Source organism: Marmota monax, unplaced genomic scaffold (assembly GCF_021218885.2).
Source record: "Marmota monax isolate L192 unplaced genomic scaffold, Marmota_monax_Labrador192_F-V1.1 WCK01_AAM20220418_F8-fsc00178, whole genome shotgun sequence".
Classification (NCBI taxonomy): domain Eukaryota; kingdom Metazoa; phylum Chordata; class Mammalia; order Rodentia; family Sciuridae; genus Marmota; species Marmota monax.
Window position 1 is genome coordinate 3,679,463 of NW_026694501.1, and position 22,371 is coordinate 3,701,833.

Consider the following 22,371-nt stretch of genomic DNA (forward strand, 5'->3'; position numbering starts at 1 on the left):
TCAAATATGAGAGGGATCCTTTGGTGACTGTGTTAGTCACCTTTCTGTTACTAAAATAAAATATCTAAGGTAATCAACTTATAAAGAGAAAAGACTATCTTGGCTGAGGGTTTTGGAGGTTTGGGGCCATCATCAATTGGCCCCATTATTTGAGGCCTGTGGCAAGACAGCACATCATGGCAGGAATGCAGTGGAGCAAAAACAATTACTTCATGGCCAAGAAGCAAAAGAAAAAGAAGAAGCATCAGGTTCTCACAACCCCTTGGAGGACACACCCCTTAATTTCCTAAGTACCTCTTAATAACCCCACCTTCCAGAGGTTCCACCACTCCCAATAGCACCAACCTGGAGGCCACATATTTAACATATAGGCCTGCGGGAGACATTTAAGATTCACATTGGGGCAGCATCTCTGGAGTCTTAACTGTCAGATGTGTTCACACGGACCACTCAGCACTTGCTCAATTGCACTGTCGTTTTTCCTACCCTGGAACTGATCCTCATTCTGATCTCTAATTGTGAGTTTCAGCTTCAGGAAGCTGTGAATTTCAGTTGACTTGCCTATTTCTCCAATCTTGAGGACAGTATATAGATGTACCTTGATTTCTATGTTCATGTCCTTATTAAAAAACATTATTAATAATTCCAAATTCTATAATCATGACTATGACCATCATAAACATTTTTAAATATTTTTATTTGTAGATGGACACAATACCTTTATTTTATTTATTTAGTCTTCTTATGTGGTGCTGGGGATGGAACCCAGTGCCTCAGGCGTGCTAGGCAAGCACTCAACCACTGAGCCACAACCCCAGCCCCCACTATAAACATTTTACCCAGGTTTTTACATGGACATAAGTTTTCAACTCATTTAGGTAAATGCCAAGGCATATGATTAACTAGACCACATGGTAAGAATAAATTTAGTTTTGTTAAAAAAAAATTGTTAAACTGTCCTCCAAAATTACTGAAGCATATTTATCCTTACAAACAGTGAGCGAGAGCTCCTGTTGTTGCTCCATATCACTCTCAGCATTTGGTGTTGTCAGTGTTTTGGGTTTTAGCCATTCTAGTGTGAGCACAGTGAGATCACACTGTGGTTCTCCTCTGTATTTCCCTGGCAACTGATGATATTGAGCATTTTTTCATGTGCTTATTAGCTGTTTGCATGTCTTTGATGAAACGTCAAATTCATTTTTTCTTAATCACTTTTCTGACTGGTTTTTCATTATTACATTGTAAAAGTTCTTTGTAAATTGAGGATACAAATCTTATATTGAAAATGTGTTGTTCAGATTTTTTTTTAGCACTTTTCATTTTCTTTATGGTATCTTTTAAAATGCAGAAATTTAAAATTTTCCTAGGTCCATTTTTTCATCTTTAATTGTATGGCCTATGCTAATAATATGTTCCCTTTATATGTATCTACCTACCAAACTAACTGCCTAATCAATCAATCTATGCCAGTACCACATCTTTTTAGTAACTTAAAAATTTCAACAAATTTTGAAATCAGAATGTAAATCATCTTAGTTCTTGTTTTCTTATTTTTAAAACTGATTTAATTACATTCTAAATGTTTTGTGTTTCCATGTAAGTTTTAGGATTTGTTGTCAATTTCCCTCCCCCCATTTTATTTTACTTATTTATTTATTTTGATACTAGGGGTTGAGCCCAAAGATGCTCTGCCACTAGGCGACATCTACATACCTCTTTTTCATTTTTTTAATTTTGAGACTGGATCTTGCTAAATTGAGCAGGCTGGCCTGGAATTTATAATGTTCCTGCTTCAGCCTCCTGAGTAGGTGGGATTACAGGCGTGAGCTACTATGCCAACACCTGTTTAACAATGTCTAAAGGAAAAACAAAATATGCTGCTACACAGAAAGGGATGACACTAAACCCAAGCCTCATCTTAAGAATAATTGTCTTCTTATCATAAACTGAGACTACCAACACATCATCATGGAATGTCTCTCCAAAGTTGTGTGATTGTCAGTTTATAAGTTTTATATGTGTTATTATATAGTTTATAAGTTTTATATATATTATTATATGTATTACTAAGTATTTCAATATTTTTATGATGTCATAAGTAGAATTAAATATTTAATTTCATTTTGGGAATAGACACTCCTTACGTATAGAATTACAATTGATTTTTGTATATAGACCTTATTTCTTATAACCTTTGTTACAAATTTTATTCTAATTTTGTTTGTTTGTTTTAGTGGTAGTTGAATTCCTAAGGATTTTCTATATACAGAATTAAGTCATCTATCAATAAATAAAATTTTACTTCTTTCCTTCTGTTCTGAATGTCTTTCCTTTTTTCCGTTGTTTTGTTCTTCTTGGTTTGGCTGTCCAGACCTTCCAAACTTTATTTTAATTGAGTTGAACTCTGTTGTTCATGTTTGACAGCTGACAGTTCACAAGTCCACCATTGTCATTTTCATTTTGTCCAACACTTACTCAAGCCCATAAAGAAAGTCCAGATGTGTTTTGTTGGTTTGTTTTTAGCCCCAAATCCTGGCTTGTCAAGAAACCTCATACCAGTCCCATCCCTGATAAAACCAGAAACACCTTTTCCTCCTCTCACACCACTTTCAGAATGGGCTTGGGGCGTACCCTGTTCCTTCCAAACCCTCCAGTGTGTACATTAGACTGAATAATTGCTTCCCATAGATATCTATTTCCAGACTTTGGAATCTGTGTGGCCCTTAAAATAAAAAATGCTTTGTGGATGTCATTCAGGACACAATCCTGGAACAGCTCAATTATTCTGGATGACCCACGTGGGTCCTTCATAAATTTTAAGTGTCCTTATGAGAGAGAGGCAGAGAGAGATTTGATTCAACTAGAAAGAGAAAGAAAGATACAGAAAAAAGTCATTGTAAATCCAGAGGAAGGAAATGGATTTATATGACTGAAAGCCAAGGGCTTCCAGCCCCCAGAAACTGGGAAGAGGAAAAAAACAAATTCCAAGAAAGGGCACCACCCTGCAGACCCCTTTATTTTGATCAGGTGATAGTGATTTCAGATTCATGGTCTCCTAAATGTGAGAAACACATTCATTTCATAATAGGCCACCACGTGTGGTAACTGGTTCCGGCAGCCACATGGAATTAGCCAATGTATGGGGCATCGCCAGTCAACATGGGGATCAGGGGTGATCAATACACCTTCTTAGGGGCAATCTCCAAATATCTATTAAATATAAGTGGAAGAGGGGCTATCTCTGCCCTATTAGTCTCCTTAAAGTTTTTTTTTTTTTGTCCATGTTCACTAGAGATATTGGCTTTCTTAAGATAAATTTTAATTAGCATCAGGATGCCACTGACCACACAGGGTTGGAAGTTTTCTTCTCAATTTTTTGGGAGTGTCCATGGAGTGTTGGCATTGATTTTTCTTTAAATGTTTACTGAAGTTCACCAGCAGACCCATCTGAGCCTGGGCTTTTCTTTGTATGAAATTCTCAATTTGTTAATTTTTTTTTACTTGTTACTGATATATTACTTCCAAAAATTCTGCTCTTTCTTCTCTGTCCCTGTTTTCTGTGATTATTATTATGCATACACTGCATATGTTGTATTTGATGGAGACCTGCAGTTCTCCAAACCACGGTTTACTTTAAATTTTCTTTTTCTTTTAGTAACTTCGAATAAAAAGTGAATCAATGTAGATTTTTCTAGTTTGCTGATTCTTTTCTCTGTCAATTCAAATTTGGTATTAAAAGCCTCAAGTGAATTTTCAAATTTATATCATTGTACATCTCATCTTCAAAATTTCTATTTGGCTATTTTTTTAAAGAGAGAGAGAGACAGAGAGACAGAGAGAGAGAGAGAGAGAGAGAGAGAGAGAGAGAGAGAGAGAGAGAATTTTTCTAATATTTTCTAATATTTATTTTTTAGTTTTCGGTGGACACAACATCTTTATTTTATTTTTATGTGGTGCTGAGGATCGAACCCAGTGCCCCACACATGCCAGGTGAGCCCACTACCGCTTAAGCCACATCCCCAGCCCTTGGCTATTTTTTAAAGAATATTTTCTACCTCTTTACTTCTAGTGTGTTTTGTAACTTGTTCTGGTGAGGTGCCCCCCCCCCCCCCAATGACACAATGCAAGAAAATCCAGAGGAGAAGGGTTACGAAGGCCTTAACCCAATCTGTGAATTAACCCCTTGATGGGATTAACTGGGTGGTAACTGGAAGAGGTGGGTCATTGGGGGTGAGCCATTCGGGTATGTATTTGTATATAGCTAGCAGAATCTCTCTCTGCTCCCTGATCATCAGGTGAGCTGCTTTCCTCTGCCATACTCTTCTGCCACGATGTCCAGCCTCACCTCCAACCCTAAGGGATGGGGCCTACTGTCTATGAACCAAGACCTCTGAAACCAGGAGCCTCCAAATAAGCTTTTCCTCCTCCGCATTGTTCTATTCAGGTCTTTGAGTCACAGCATGAAAAAGCTGGCTAAAATATGACTCATCACTGTCCTAGAATTCTTCAAGACTTTTAGACATTGACTTTTATTACTTTCAACATATTTATAATAACTATTTAAAATCTTTGCCATGTACTTCCACCTTCTGGGGCTCCTTGAGGGCCATATTCATTGGATTTGTTTTTCTCTGGGTCAGTCTTTCCTGTTCCTTTGCATATCTCCCAATTCTTGTTGGAAACTGGATATTTTAGGCAATACCCTGTAGCAACTGTAGAAAACAGTGATCATCCTTTTCCATATTGTTTTTATTAATTATGGGGTTTTTTGTTAATTCATTTTTCTAGACCCTTCTATAAAATCATTGTCCCTATGGTATGAAGCCTGTGAAGTCTCAGCTTGGTTGTCTTAGGGGTCTGGTGATGGGTCAAAGAATTCCTTAAGTAACTGGATCTTATAAGTTCCCTACTCTTACTCACAGCTCCAATCAGTCTAACAGTTTAAATGTCTGCTTCAGTCTTCATTTCCTCCTTGTGCAAGGACCCAGGTTGGAAAGAGTAAATGATTCATGCCAAAGAAGGTTATTTCTGAGTGTGCATACAACTCTACATATGCAAATGATTTTCTGCATAAAGCACAATTATGCTAGGCTAACATAGAGTACCCTATAGCTATGTTTCTTTCAGATCTTCATTTTTAATTTTATATAGGGGGTTCTTGTGTGCCCTCACTATTATCACACAGGCAATTTCTGGGCTTTTTAAACAAATGAAATTATATATCATGTAATATTTTGTGACTTTGATCTGTCACTTTACATATATTTCATTCATTTTTATGTTGAATAACATTCCAGTGTATGGATAAACCGCACTTGTATTATCTGTATTTTATTTTAATAACATTTGAGTTGATTTCATTCTTAAACTCGTTACCAATAACATTGCTATATTTTTCTGTGGTGATGTTTTTATTTGTCTTCCCTTTCTTGGAGTGCAATAGGAGAATAGGGTTGAAGTTCTTTCTCAGATTTGCAAATGTTTTTTTCCTACACTATTGCTTATTTTTTTCACTTTATTTATGGTCTCTTTTAAAAAATTAAAATTACCAATTGTAATGAAATTCAATTAACATTGACTTTCTCAATTCTTCTAGTTCTGCTGTCATATCTAGTGAAGCATTACTTAACCAAAATCATGACTGTTTCCTCTGTTTTCTTCTGAGAAATTTGTAATTTTAGGTCCTACATTTAGATTGATGATTCTTTTGAGTAACTTTTTAATGCTACAAGTGAGAAATTTAAATGCTGGGAAATTTTTCTATTGTTTGGTTTTTATTTTTTGCATATGGATATACAGTTGTTTCCAAATCACTTACTTGAAGCAATACTTTTCTCTTCTTCCCTCAATAAATTTTCATGGAAACTTCTTCAAAAATCAATTGAACAGGGCTGGGATTGTAGCACAGTGGTAAGAGTGTCTGCCTAGCATGTGTGAGCCACTGAGTTCTATCCTCAGCACCACATAAAAAATAAATAAAGGTCCATCAACAACTAAAAACAACAACAACAAAAAATCAATTGAACAATTATGCATAAGCTTAATGCACTATAAAAGGATAAAAAGAAAATAAATTGACCATAACCAAGAGTTGTTGTGATCCTCAAATCTACCCTGTTAATACATACATTTCTCCCTCTCTTACTTGTAAGGAGCTTCATAATTACATCAGACCTATCCAAATAATATAGACTAGGCTCTTCACCTCAAGGTCAGCTGGTAGCAAATTTAATTCTATCTATAATCTGGATTCCTATTTGCTATGTAACCTACACTCACAGCTTCTGTGGATCAGAATATAAATACATTTGGGAGGTATTATTCTGATGACCAACTACAAACTAAATGCTTTTCAAATGTTAAACTTTGTATTCTTAGGAAAAATTCCAATTGATTATGGTGAATTATCTTTAATTAGAAATTTCACATGCTGATTAAGAAATAATATAGAGATATCTCCCATACCCAGTTCCCCTCAATGCTAACATCTTGCAAATATGTAGTACAATATCAATATGAAAATATTGATATTGACACAGATAATATTCTGAATAGATCTATCATGCAAAGATCATTAGCCTTACTCTTTTATAAAAACAGCCCTCCCCTTCCCCCCTCAACCCATTCCTATCCCCTCTGCCTGGCAACCTCTAATCTGTTCTCCATTTCTGTATTCTTGTTATTTCAAGAATGTTCTATAAGTGAAGTCATATAGTGTATAACATTTGGGGATTGACCTTTCTCACTCACGGTAATTCTCTGTAGATTCATTCAGGTTATTGCATGGCACAATAATTTTTCCTACTAAGAAGTTATCCGTAATGTGGTTTTCCCACAGTTGTTTACCCATTTGTTTTTCAAAGGACATCTGAGTGTTTCCAGTTTGAGGATATTATGAATAAAACTTCTATATACATTCATGTGCAGGTTGTTATGTGAAAACAAATCTTATTTCTTTGGGGGAAATTCTCAGGAGTGAAATTGAAGGATTGAAAGATAGTTGAAATTTTAGGCTGTTTTTTTTTTCTTTTCTTTTTTTTTTTTTTTTTGTAATTTCTAAATGTTTTTCAGACTGACTATACCATGATAAGTTCTTATAAGCAATATAAAAACCACCCAATATCTCTTGATTCTTTCTTATCATTTGAAGGTCACTTATTTGTTTAGTCTTATGTAGATACAGAGTGATAACTCACTATGGTTTTATGTTGTATTTCTATGGTGGCTAATTATGTTGAGAATCTTTTAATCTATGAATTTTCTATCTGTGTATCTTCTTTGAAGAACCATCTCTTCATGTCTGTTGCCCATTTTCTAATTGGAATATCTGGGATTTTTGCTGTTGAAACTATAGAGTTCTTTACATATTCCAGATATGAATCCTCTTTTAGATACATGACTTGTGTATATTTTCTCCCTTTTTGTAGTTTGCCTTTACATATTATTTTTAGGGTGTATTGTGAAGAAAATTTTGTAATTTTAATAAAATCCAATTTATCAATTTTCCTTTTGTTCTCTACAACTCTTTTTTGATGCCAATGAATTCAGTTTGGTAGCATTTTTTGAAGATTCTGAATTTACATTCATAAAGAAAATAGATTCTTAGGTTTGTCTTTTTTTATCCTGTGATGTTTATGTATATCTGGTTTGGGTATCAAGAAAAAGGTACCTTTATAGAATAAGGTAAGTAGTGTTTCTTCCTATGTTAATTTTTGCTAGAGTTTTGAGAAGGCTTGCATTTTTTTTAATGTTTAGCAGTGACATCTTCTTGTTTGGTCAATTCTTTGTGAGAAGTTTTTGAAAAAGAATTTAGTGGGTTAAAACTAATATTTATTTTTACTGTTTTTTGGGGCAAGCAGTCTAAAGATGATTTAGCTTGGTGAATATGGCTCAAGGTCTCCTACAGAGCTTCTACCAACCTGTCAGTCAGGACTGCAGTTCCATCTAATAGCTGGATTTGGGAGGATCTGCTTTCAAGCTCTCAGGAAGCTGTTCAAAGGATTCAGCTGACTATGGAGACTGGACCATGGACCACTGTCCCCACTGGATGTTGAACAGAGGCTTCCCTGAGCTCTTAGGCACATGCATCTCTCCATAGACAGTGAGCAATATGGCAACTGGCCTTCCCCAAAGCAAGTCAGGGAGAAACCAGTCTTGGTGAATCTTCTCTTGGAATTGACATCCCATTATTTGGCTCCCATCAGCAGTTTTGCTTTTTGTGGTTTCTCTTATCAGCGGTCTGAAAATGTTAAATGGAAATAAACAATTCATGCTTTAAATTACATGTTATCCTGAGAATTTTTAAATTTCTAACTTATTCTCCTTACTTATTCCATTCTATATTTATTTTCTTCTTGTGTCAGTTTCTCATTTCTTTCCCCACTGGTATTGCAGCTCTGGGTGCTGCAACGTTAAATAACAATTGCTGATTTTTTTTTTTTTTTTTTGGCAGAGGGTACTAGGGATTGATTCCAGGGGAGCTTAACCACTGAGCCACATCCCCAGCCCTTTTTGATATTTTTATTTAGAGACAGGATCTCACTGAATTGCTTAGGGCCTCACTAAGTTACTGAAGCTGGCCTTGAATTTGCAATCCTTCTGCCTCAGCCTTAGCCACTGGGATTATAAGTATGTACTATCATGCCCAGAAATACCTGATTTTTAAAATGAAATATCCTGGAAATGAAACTTTTCTTGTGGAGCAATGTGGTCAAATAATGACAATGTCCCCAAATGGGACTTTTCCAGGTGTTTGAACTAGAGACTGAATAGTAAAAACATTGTGGGGTACATGCATTAAGGAAAGACAGTTCCACTCTGGTGACTACAAGGCTGCTGGCTTCTGTAGCTACGCTGGGTGTGAGGCTGAGGGTTCTTAAGTTGATGGGCACTTGAAAGAGGAGAAAGGGAGTAGCCCAAATTAAAGGCCACTGACCCTGCTATTCTTCACAACATTCGGCATCTTTTTAAAAAATTAAATAAATAAATAAAGCTCTTTAGAGTGATGCAAACCTTGTGGTTAATTCCCAGAGAGAGAAAAAGGTTGATTTTGATGATGTGTGCCAGCATTTTCAGCACTTTTTAGAAAGTGTGAATTTATAGAGGTTCTCACTACACCGTGCCACGATTTCCCACAAATGATTTTTTTTTCTCTTATTGACTGTGTGTAAGTAAGGTGAAGCAATTAAGTGACAAGAAAAGAGCGACTTAACCAACTTTGAAAAATCAAGCACCTTTCCATGTTAGAAATGTTGGTTTTCCTTAGCTTTGCCAATAATCACATAAAATACTCTGAATTCAAAAGTTAACTGGGGATTAAAAGAGAACCATGTCAGTATAGCCATTTTGACCATATTAATTCTGCCTACCCCAAAACATAGAAGGTGTTTTATCTTCTTCATTTCTTTCTTCGGTGTTTTATAATTTTCATTTCAGAGATCTTTCTGAAAGATCTCTTGGTTATATTTATTTCCAGGTATTTTATTTTTTGAGACTTGTTTATTTTATTTTTAATTATTTTTATTTGTTAAATTTTGAAATAATGTCTAGAAAATAATTACCAAACATAAGGGCATGCAAGTTTATGTCTACACATTCTTTTCTGCAATGAACATTCTTTTCTGCAAGAACAGCAATGCAGGAGATATCACAAAACCTTACCTTAATTATGCTACAGAGCTATAGTAATAAAAACAGCATGATATTGGCATCAAAATAGGCATGAAAACCAATGGAATAAAACAGAAAATGCAAAACAAACTCCCAGACATACAGTCATCTGATTCTTGACAAATTGTCAAAAATATATGTTAGAGAAAAGATAGCCTTTTTAACAAATGGTGCTGAGAAAACTAGAAATCTACATGTAGAAAAATTACAATAGATCCCTATATTTCACCCTGAATAAAAAAAAAAGAGAGAGAGAGAGCCATGTCATATATGGACACATTTGTGGACACTATCATAAGTGGAACACCATATTTATAAATATGCTTAATTTTCTTTGAATGACTCAACTGTTAGCATATGTTTTCATAATTATAAAAGATTCCAGCCTCCAAAATAGAGGGAGCAATATGGTAGATATCAACATACCATCCCCAAACTTAAGAAATTAAACATGGCAAGTCCTTTTGTTTCTGAAACTTAATAATCCTCTTTAAACCAAACCCCTATATATAGGCTCTTTTCTTGAAAATTTTTAGAAAATAAGAGATCATGTTTTTTTTTTTTTTATTGCTAAATAAAACTAAACAGGAAGAAAGCTGTGGCTAATTTTTAAAAAATTGATGTAATCAGTGGCTAGAAAATCTTTAGGCATGACTTCCAATCATCCACTGTATTTCCAATGTAAAATAATGCACCAATTGTGATGGTCAATTTTTAGAAAATCTGCTCAATTGATGAGCAAGAGTGTTCACATCCACATTTGCACATACTGAAAATATCATTTGGGTGAGTTTTTGATTTATGAGGGCAGACTGGAACTTCAAATGAATAGCAAGAGCAAAAATTCCTGGTACATTAGTCTCTATCTGTTTTTAATATTACAGGAATTCATTTGAATATGATGCTTTTGTTCTGTAATCCCCAAAACTAACATTTGTATCAAAGTTACCTGATGATATAAGAACAGGACACTGCATAATGAAAATGACTTTTCATATTTTCATTCTTTCTCCAGGGAATTTTAAGAATTGCTGATTCAAGGGATGGTTTTAACTAGAAACACAAGCACTCACTCATTCCAAGCAAATGAAAACCAAAAACATAACTGTATTTTTTGCTGTGGTGTTCTTTTATATATAATCTGTAAAAAAAAATCCTATCATTTTAACAAGAAACATTTCTGCTAGTCACATTTATATCATGGATATTATTGATAATAATGAAAACGATATGTAGATTCACCTTTTTTATCATATTTCCTTCCTTTTCTTCATGGGAGACCAGAAGGTGTGCCGAGTGTCATGTATTTCTGCAGACAGCTCAATGCTGAGAGTGTTGGGCCATTTGGGGCGGATCACTCCACTTTGACAATGCTTTCTGTCCGTGGTTTTGTTGGAGATGTAAATGGGATGGGGAAAGATTTTTTTAAAATACCTTTCATGATGGTAGGGCCAGTGTGATCCTCTTTTACCAAACAAAATGGGTTAGTTTATAAACTCAAATGCTAGATTCACACTGGACCCTGAGGGGAATAAACTGATCACAGAGTAACCTTAGAATCAGGGAAAGAAGGAGAAACAGGTCCAGAAAACAGTTGGCCTAATAAGCACAGAATGTCCAGCCAACCAGGATCAGTGGGTACTCACCTGAGTGGTTGTATGAATCCTCTTCTCTCTGAGGATAGGCATAGATTTCTAGGGCTAGAAATAGATACAGAAAACTTTCCTAAAAAATAAAATTCAGAATACAAGGGATACAAGAGTACAATAACTTCCAAATTCATATCTTGTTCCCAGGCTCCCTTTCTTGACCATCAATGTTTAGATTCGATTTTCAGTTAGATTTTGGCCCTTGGACAGCTAATTAGATACCATTCAAACTCTGTACAAGTTCTTTATCCTTCAAGTTTGTTTATTCCCTTTTTACTTTCTACTCTTCCCCTCTATTATTGATGAAATATTTTAAAATTTTCAAATTAAATTCCTATCTCACTGGTGTATAAATCTTGAAATTGCATATTCTAATGAGGAAGCATGATATTTTGACACATGTATACATTGTGTAATGTTTATATCAAACGTATCTCCTCCAAAGTTTGCTATTTCTTTATGGGGAAAACTTGCAAAATTTTTTCTTTTGTGTTTTTTTTTAAGTGTACAGTACATTCTTGTGATCTATAGACACCCTATTTGCACGAGCACACTAGAATTTCTGGTTCATACCTAATTGTGACTTAGTACCCCATCGACTGCACCCCTCCTCCTATGCTCCCCAGCCTCTGGGAACCCCCACTCTATTGGCAGTTTCTATGAAACCACATTTTTATATCCCACATCTGAGTGATCCAGGATGATATTTTTATAACATGAGTCAGAGCATATTATTCTTTTCCTCAAAACTCTCCAAAGACTTCCCCTCTCAACTCAAAGTAAGAGCCAAAGTAGTAACCATGACCCACCCTGAAAGTGATCTCAGGTCTCTGTCCCAATGTCACCTCATCATAGAGCCTGCTTCTCATTCGTCTCCTCTTCTTCCCTGATTTTCTCTTCACCTTACCTCCCTTCATTTTTCACTATCACATTTCTTCTCCCCTTGCATAAACCAGTTAATTGAATATAAGTTGCAATGATTATAAGATACACGGCTATTTTACACATCACTAAGAAAGAGGTGCACTGCTAATTACACCATGAAACAAGACTTTCTTTGCTTAGAATTTTTATCTTCATCATAGCAGAAGAGCCCTTTTAGACTCATTGAAGCATAGATCTATTACCTTTCACCTTTATACACAGAATAAATAAATAAATCGAAATTTTCCCACAACTTTTTCACATGAACGATGATATGTCTTTATACCTGTTTTTCTATAAACAGTGTCTCCTATACAGTCAAGAGATTCAACAATTCGTTATTTCTTAAAATAATGTTTTACTATTAACTTTTAGATTTTCTCCTGCGCTACTGATATCTGTTGTATAAGTTTTGTTGGATGCTTTTCTTATTTGATTAAAGTCAACAAATCTGTCCTACCAATCTCTTAATACTTTGAAGAACTTTTCCTCTACTCTAAGAGACGTAGCCATATCTTCTGCATGGCAGGTACTGTTCCACTAGGGTGCCATGGGGACCTTGCAGAAATACTCACAGGCCATATGAAAAGGCTCAAACTGCATTAGTCTTAGAGGATGGGAGGCTAGTGATGAGCAGCCTCACAGACTCCTTGCATTGATCTCCCTGACTCCCCCTAAAGGCTGTGGAGGTAATTCCCCTTGCCTTTCAGTTTCCCCTCAGGGTTTAACTGCAGGTCTAAAGTCTATGATGTGCTCTAGAGCACAGCATGTCCCCCTAATCATGTTGCATTGTCTTCTAGTCCCTTTGATTTTGATGCTGTCACTTTTGGCATGTAGGACAAGGACCATAGGGAGCTAGCATCTTTTCCTGTCAGTATGAGTAATAAAATGACTCTAAAAAAGGGCTCAAATCTTAATTGGTCAAATCTAACCTCAACCTTGGCTTTGCCTTGTATTGTGGGGCTTAACACTGGCTTCTGAGGAATTGATAGATCTGTATCAGCCAACTGATTTTTGCACACATCTCAGTTGCAAAATTTTTAAAAAAAGCACATGTTCATTTGTGTTTCCTTCTTTTTCAGTCATATAAAGCATTTATAGCTTATTGCTCAGCCAGAGAGTGTGGAGCTCAAGGTGTTCTTCTAATGATGAATATTTGTCGAACAAACATTAAATGCATTTCTTGCTGCTTTCTATACATGTCTTTCTGCATAAAAATGACTTTGATCTTAATGTCACATCATAAAGTAATCTCTCAGAAGATATTTTTACATGGCAATTAAACTCAACATGTGTGGTACAATAGACGAAACTCATATAACTCCATGTAACTGTTGAAAATGTGAAAAATCATATTTAAATTTGGATATCACACATACCACTTAGCCAACAGTCAATAAAAGGTGTAAGACACATCTCAACATCTAAGGTTTTAAAACCTGAAGTCTATGCATTTTACAATTGATAAAACTAGGAACTTGCCCATCTTCCTAATGACTCTCTCCCAGCCCTGAGTACAAGTTTTGTCAGGAAGAGATCTTATGGGTTTCAATCTTTCTTCATATGTCCACTGATATGAGTGTAACTTACATTAAAAAGTATTTTTAAAATATGCAATCATACCTAAAGCATTTTTAAGTTATTTGTGGAATGCAAGGAGAGGAAGAGAAATCTGTTTAGCCATTCTGAGGTTCTATAGGTAAGTGGCATGTCCCTTTGACCTTGAGTTTGCTTCCTAACCTATGCTCTGGTTATTGATAGCTTACGAATAGCTTAATAAAACCCGACTGCAAACAAGATCCATTGGAAAACGCAGAACAGCGTACCTTTGAAAATCTAGCATGGGAAGAAAATATCATTTTTAAAGATGATAGAAACAGAAGGAGGGAGTTAGACCTACTTCTCTTGCCACCTGTCAGGCTGACCCAAATTCCCAGTCTCGCTCAGTTCACCCAACTACCTTCAGTTTCATCTGGGTCTCTCCACATAATTAAAAGTTTCATTTTCCGGGTAAAATCGCTTGTTATGTGCTTCCTCTTTTCCTAAAGTCTCTTTTTTCTCCTTTTGCATCACTCATAGATTTTTTTTTATGATTTTCCCTAAATGTTAACTGCTGCTGAACATGGCTTTCACACCTGTCTTTTAAAATACAAGAATTAATTCCTTTGCACCTACATTTTTACAAGTGTGGTCCAAATACATTTGTGGGCAGGAATATGTCCATCCCAACACGTATTTTGAAATACATGAAAGAAATAGGTGTGTATTGATGTTCAGGGACTTGTTCTGAGACTCTCCGCTAGGAAGTACTTAACCTTTGGGCAACCCAGGTGGAATAAAAGCAGGGGATTTGGGAGCCTATAAAATTTATGTGAACTTGTACAAATTTGAGTTGAAAGGGACAGGAGGAGGGGGTCTTGGGAGAACATGATAAAGTTTTATTGTCCTCTGCTGTGCAATCTCTTTGAATGTTCTTTTATTTTTCCTCTTGTTTTCTAGGGCAGTCGCATAGGGTTGCTCTTTCTAGACCTCGAATGGTGATGAAAGGGACCTCAACAAGGAATGTTAAAATGTAAAAACAGAGAACATGGGAGGAAATGAAGGAATATCTTAACTTTTACAGATTCATCTTTATTTTCTTCTTTCCATCTACTATGAGAGCTTCATTCCTTTTTCTAGCACTTACATGATTATAACAAACGACTGCATGTAAATGACTAGTGCCTAGGATTTCAGTCTCCCTAGGTGCTACCCAGAATACAGACCAAACAATAGCTAAAAATACAGAATAATACACACAGATTAGATCTCATCCTCATCTGGAGTTTAAAGTATCTGAAAAACAAGAACTGTAATAAAGTGGGTACTACAAAATGGCAGAAAATCACATTTATCTATCTGCTAAGTTCATTGCCTTAGAGGGTAGAGACATTATGTTAAGTCCCTCTATGTCACATGTGCATAACTCCTAACACTAGAAAACGATGATAACTTCTTATGGTGATAAAACACAATTAACTTAAAACCCTGTTTCCGTGTCCATTGGACAAAACTCTATAGTAGAACATGAAACCAGGCTTGAGTTCCAAATGCAATTTCACTTTATAGTACATATCACCTAAGCTATGATTTTGCTTTACAATCTGCCCCATACTTGACTTTCCAAGTTTCCAGTACTCCTCAGTCATCTGTGGTCTAAAAGTTAAATGAAAAATTCTACTAAGAAGTAAAGGTTGGGGTTTTAAAGTGCCATATGAGTAGTATAATTCAACCCTGCTAGGTCCCATACTCTGTAGACGGTCCCTTCACCCAGAAGGGAGGCTGCCAATACAGAGGGAGGCCACCAAGTGTGTTCCTTTAAATGAAAACGTGAAAGTTCTTGACTTAATAAGGAAAGGAAAAAGATGAGTGCTGAGGTTCCTAAGAGCTACAGTAAGAATAACTCTGTCCCCCATGAAATTGTGGAGAAGGAAAAGAAAATATGTGCTCGTGTGGCTGACACACTCCAAGTTGCAAAAGTTGTGTCCACAGTGCTTGGCAAGTGCTTGCCTAAGATAGAGAAAGTATTGCACAGAGCAGGAGACGCGTTCTAACTGAGGGCAGCAGGCAAAGAGCCAATGCAAAGGCTGCAGCAAGAGATGCTCTGAAACTAGCAATGCAAAACCACTTCCTGCCAGCAAGGGATGGTTACGCAGATTCAGGAATAAGTTTGGATGAATGATATAAAAACTATTGCAGAGGCTGCGTCTGGAAATGAAGAAGGTGCTGCCACATTCCTGCTAAAGGTTAAGAAATTAAGCAGAAAAGGTGCCACCCAAAGCAAGTCTTCAATTATTGAATAATTATTACGGGTTAAGAATAATCAATTTTATTTAATAATAATTAACCAATTATTATTACTCATTATAACAAGTTATTATTTACTGTGGTTAATCTTTCCTAATTTATATATTAAACTTTATCATAGGTAGGTATGTATAGGAAAAAGCCTACCATATATAGAGTTGGTACTATCCACGGTTTCAGGCATCTTATGAGATTCTTGGGAAATGCCTCATGCATTTAAGAGGATACTGCTATAAATGTTAAGTGCTAGAGTATATTAAATGAGATCACTCTTCTGAATTTTCCTCTTGGCGATAATTCAAAGCATAAAGATAAACATTGTTTTGAAAATAAATAATTTTAAGCTATATTCTGTATGTTGATATATGTATATATTTGTATACAAATGTTTCACTGTTTACTTGGATTTGCTATGAAATCTCATGATCATCTTTACATTTTACATATTTTCATGTATAAAAGGAAGTGTTGGAATTTGAAAATAAAATTTGTGAAAATAGGGGGGAAATGAAGAATATGCACAAAGAAGGGTAAAAAGATTGGAGCAATGGGGGAAATTATTGTCCTCTCTCAGGAGGTCACTTTCCAAGCCATCAGCACCAAAGTTGAGTGGATGAAGTAGTGTAGGTTCCTAGCAGCAGCCCAGAATTATCAGGAGACAGGCTTGATGGTAAGATTAAAAAAAAAAAAATGATTATTTGGGATTTTGTAAAGTGTGTGAATATTTATGCGTGTGTATTTGAATTTTGTATTCTATATTCCATTATGTATTACAAAGTTAGATTTTATAATATAAATACTGTCTGCATTATGTAAAGAGTTTTTTTTTTATTTCTTCATAATGACATGGCATATTTTCTGAAGAAAAATAATTGATTGGCTATAAATTATCCATATGAAGACAAGAAACTGAAATTAATCATGTTCAGTATTTAAATGTTCCACTTTAACATCTAAAGTATAATTTTTTTGGTAAAAATCTCATGGACTTCAATAGTCTTCAAGATCTTTGGACAACTTTTTTTTTTAAGAAATGAAAGTGATTATACATGATTTATATGTGTGTGTGTGTATGTATGTGTACACATACAATCATATATATATATATTTGGGAGGAACATTTCCCAGGGATTGAACTCAGGAGCACTTGACCACTGAGCCTCATCCCCAGCCCTATTTTGTATTTTATTTAGAGACAGGTTCTCACTGAGTTGCTTAACATCTCGCTTTTGCTGAGACTGCTTTGAACTCGATCTTCCTGTGTCAGCCTCCAGAGCCGCTGGGATTACATGCATGGACCACTGTGCTGGGCTTCCATACGTACATGGAATCACTATAAGGTTTCTTATAAAATAAGTAAAATAATTTACTTATTTTAAAATGGTGCTACATATGTTTACATTTGTGCATGTTTAGGTGCATATGCACGTGTGGTAAAAGTGTAAAAAAGTTTCCACATATTATAGGCATATTTGTGCTTTTGTATATAAACTTTTGCATACAAATATGTTTTCTATAGTTACTTGCTATGTTGTTACATGAGGTAATATGAAAATGAACAGAAACTAAAATACAAATTAAACTAAAAATTCTGTATGTAATACATTTATTAACTTATGCGTTTTGCAAATGTCATAAAAATAAACACACATTTATCCAACTAACATAACTAACATTTGTTGGCAACCAAATTAACATTAAGCATTGACTAGACAGTGTATAAGCTAAGATGGAAAAGCTGTGGTTCTAGAGCTTCTCATAATCTATCAAAAAAAAATTCTATGTGGACATCTACAGTACTTTTGTCTACCAGGAAAACCAGTGTTATTTCAGGATCACACCACATGACTGAGACCAGCCAGGAGGGCCAGCTTCAGCACATGCTCCTCTGAGGTCTTTGCCCCAACTGGAGAACAGCTGGAACCCTCTCACCCCACACAGCGAGCAAGAATTAGAACAGGACTCAAGATTGTCCAACTTGCTTAAATGACATTCACCAATTGTACATCCTTTGGTAATTAATAACATTCACAAATCTCCCTTGTCATTTACTGCAATCTCATTTAGCATTTGAACTAATCTTTGTCTATTTTTGTTTTGTTCTTTAAATAGTTATTTCCAATTATTAATATGAATTTTTAAAATTGTATTACAAATATTGCCTTGTATTTCATTTACACAAAATTAAGTCCCTATAATCTGCCCTTAAATATCATGTTCTTTCTCTTCATAACACATCAGCTTGAAATGTCATGCTTATCTGGTGATTATTTATACACACATATACCCCATTTAAAATACAAGTTCCATGAGTATCAATATCATATCTGTGTTCTTATCATTATGGTTTTAATGCCTATAACCATGGATGGTTATGCAAAATTACAATAAATAAATGAATTTAAAACATATTTACTTCTCACTTTCTTCTTCATATTAAGTATTGTTGATTTACAAAAATGACCAAAATAATGATATCAAGAAACTCATGGTCTACATTTCAATGCATCAATTTATTTGGGGAGCATTACAATAGCACACAAGAGGCACTAACCCAACTTTGTATTAGAGTGAGTTGTCCTCTGAAAGTGTAAATAAAAATAGAAAATACCCAAATCAAATAATAATTAGCAAAGATAGCCAGAGAAGCACAGTTTCTTTAAAATATGTCTCATTCCAAATGTTCCCACTACAACTGAAAGCACAAAGCACGAGAGTTGTGAGAAATGAGAAATGGCACAGCTTTTCTTTTGTATTTTAGTCTCCATTACTATGACATATAACTCTGAATTGGTGACGAAATGTGGTCTTAGTCAGAATCCATGATTAGTCTTCTAGAGGAATAGCAGAGTGCATGTTATCTGAGGGTTCTGTCCTTTAATGTTTCAAAGGCACACACACACACAAAACCTGGACAGGTGAAAATCCATGACTGGAAACAGAACAAATGGCACCATTTGAGCATGTTCCTAAAATTATGAGCTACTCTGCACCAATGAGATTTATTAAAATACATGACCAAAATCAGATTGCTGTTTCATGTTTCAAAAGTTAAACCTTACTCACAGAAAAAGTAGAAGTATAATCCTTCCCAGACCCATCCACATTAGGAGGATTGGGAAAGACTTTGTGTCATGTTGGTTAAAATAGCTCAACAAAGGCAACTCAACACTCAAACAGACTACTGTGGATAGAATTATCACATCTAATGTTAAGAAGTGATTTGGTCATAAATCCTAGACAAACCTGTCTTATAGTCCTAACATTATCTTGATTATGGAACAAACCAGATGCAGAATTCATGGCACCAAATTGAAGGACTATATTATGCAATTAAATGCTCATCTCCAATTGACTGTTTCCTGATGATGTACCATGTTTATTAAAAGAAAGCATGAAAAACAAGAATACTGTATACCTTAAAAAGTCTACAATGAAAACGAAATATTTGTGGGAATCTATAGTAATGTAAAAAATATGAAATATCATAAAGATAAACATATAGATGAATGGAACAGAATGAAAAGTTTAGAAACAAATGCTTACACATATACAGAAATGATTTCCAACAAGGGTGCAAAGTCTATTCTATAGAGAAACAACAATATTTTCAACAAATAATGTTTAGAGAATGGATGTTCACATGCAAATTAATGTAGTTGGATCTATATATACTTTATGCCATACACAAAAATTAATTCTAAATATAAGAGTTAAAACAATTAAACTCTTAGAAAAAAAAAGGAAGTCTTCAAAGCATTGGATTTGGCCGTAATTTCTTGGACCTAACACTAAAGCAAATGCCTAAAAGATCAAAAAGATAAATTAGACCACATGAAAGTTAAAAACTTATATATCTAAGGAAACTAAAAAGAGAATGTAAAGGCAAGCTATATAATAGGAGAAAATATTTGTTAATCATATAAACGAGAAGGGATTAGTATCCAGAATATATAAAGAACACCTAAAACTACACAATGATAATACAAACAACAGAATTCAAAAATGGCTAAAGGACTCAAATAGATATTCCCTTCCCAAAATATATTCAAACATCACAAAAGCAGATGAAAAGATAACAGTATCATGAAGCAAATGCAAATCAAAACCATAATGAGATACCACTTTATACCCATTAGAATAGCTGTGATCTGAAAAGCAGAAAGTAGTGAATTTTGGTCAGAATGAGTTTGATGGGATGTAAAGGAATTGAGGCTCAATGGAAGACAGTTTAGTAGTTTCTCAAAAAGTCAACATAGAATGACTCTATTATCCAGTAATTCTGTTTCTTTGTGTATACTTCAAAGCATTGAAAGCAGGGACCTTAACAGATATTTGTATACCAGTGTTTACAGTGGCAGTAATCATTATGTAAAAACAATTCAAATATGTAACAATAAAGACCTGAAACTTTTTTTTAGAGAGAGAGAGAATCTTTTTTGTAGATGGACACAACACAATGCCTTTATTGTTTTTTAATGTGGTTCTGAGAATCGAACCCAGGTCCCACCTGTGCTAGGCGAGCGTTCTACCACTGAGCCACAATCCCAGCCCCAAGAACTGAAACTTTTACAATATTAATGTTTCTTATAGCTAGTCAGTGCCTCAATTAATTTACTCATGATATCCTTCAAAATAGTACTTAGATTACATGGCCATCTTTTGAGTATTTCTTATCAAGTGTAAGAAGGTACTTTGTAACTTGTTTTGCTTTAACAAATTGGATCTTTGTGTACAAATTCCCTGCTTAATTCTCCCTGGAGCAATTGATTTTTAATGCTACATTCTTCAGGGACTGTTCTCTCTCATCCTGTTTTTTTGTTGTGCCTTTTAGAGTTCCTAGGTAGCCTTTCACATGTTCCAAAATAATGACAGTGTGTCTCTTTCTTTCCAATTTTTTATTATCTTTTTCCTTTTCTCTCAACATACTGCATTGGTTGGAACATCCATTAAAATATTACATAGTATCAGTTACATCTTTATTTTTTCCTTAAATCCTATAAAGAAAAATTTAAATGTATTTTTGATATGATTTTAACGCATACTGTTAATGACTATTTTATTCCAATTAGAGATGTTTTCTTCTATTTTCACCATGTGAAGAGTACTTAGAGGGGAATTAGGCTTATCAAATAGTCTTTATATATCTACTAATATCATTATTCTTTCACCTTTAAACTTGTCATGTGAAATATTGTCTGACTTGTATTTCTTTCGCATTTCTAGTTAAAGATTACATATTTTTAATAAAACTACATACTTAATTTTTATAAATATTTACATTTCATTTATATTAGGTTTCAATCCTGATTACAGAGCTCAGAAGCCATATGTAAGGAAAAAAAGCACAATAGTAATAATCCAATTTATAAAAAAACTATTCAAACTTTTATTTACCTTCTGTTATTTATTTCTTATTTGACTTTTACATAAAAATGCAAGCTAGGCAAATTCACAGGTATATGTACCAGCGAGGCAGAAAATTTTCTAATAATGTCTGAATACAGCTCACAAAAGCCTATGTTACATATACCTGTGAATTTGCCTAGCTTGCTTACATTATCTATTTCCCTCTTCTCTCCCTTCTTAGCCTCTTTCTCCTGCAGCTCTTCTCCCAGTGTAATGATGGATTTGCCTTGAACTAGTCACACTCTGTCCTCCGGTCCCTCTTGCAGTTAGAGGAATGCATGTTCATGATGGATGGACAGGAAATGTCATCGTGTATCTGCAGTCTCTCACAGTGGTGGAAGGCATGGTCAATGAGCTCACAAACATCAATGAACAGCAGCAGTCTCTGAGCATCTGAGCTAAGCAGCCACAAGAGACCAGCACTGTTCTGAACACAATAAGTAACTTTAATAAGCAAAATGTAATGATAAGCTACCAAGTGTTAGGCCCTATATGAGGCATTAGGAAAACAGAAGAGAAGAAAATTAAATATAGGTGCTCAAAGAACTAGTAGCTTTCCAGCAAAGACACACTTATAATCATAGATCTACTACAATGTGGAAAGCACTGGATGCATGTACAAAAAGACTTTGGTAGAACTGAAAGATAACAGAAACTCTACCTCTGGACCTTAGGAAAGGGTGTGCCAGAGATTTACTTTACACCAATGTACTTCTGTTTTACTAACTTTATGAAAACAAATTAAAAAAACAAACTAGTAATTAAATACATGGTAGAGTTGCTCAGTTATTTCAGTAAGGACTTCTGCACTTATCTGCACAGGTAATTCTTTATACATCCATGTACTCATTTATTCATTAATGCAGATAATTCA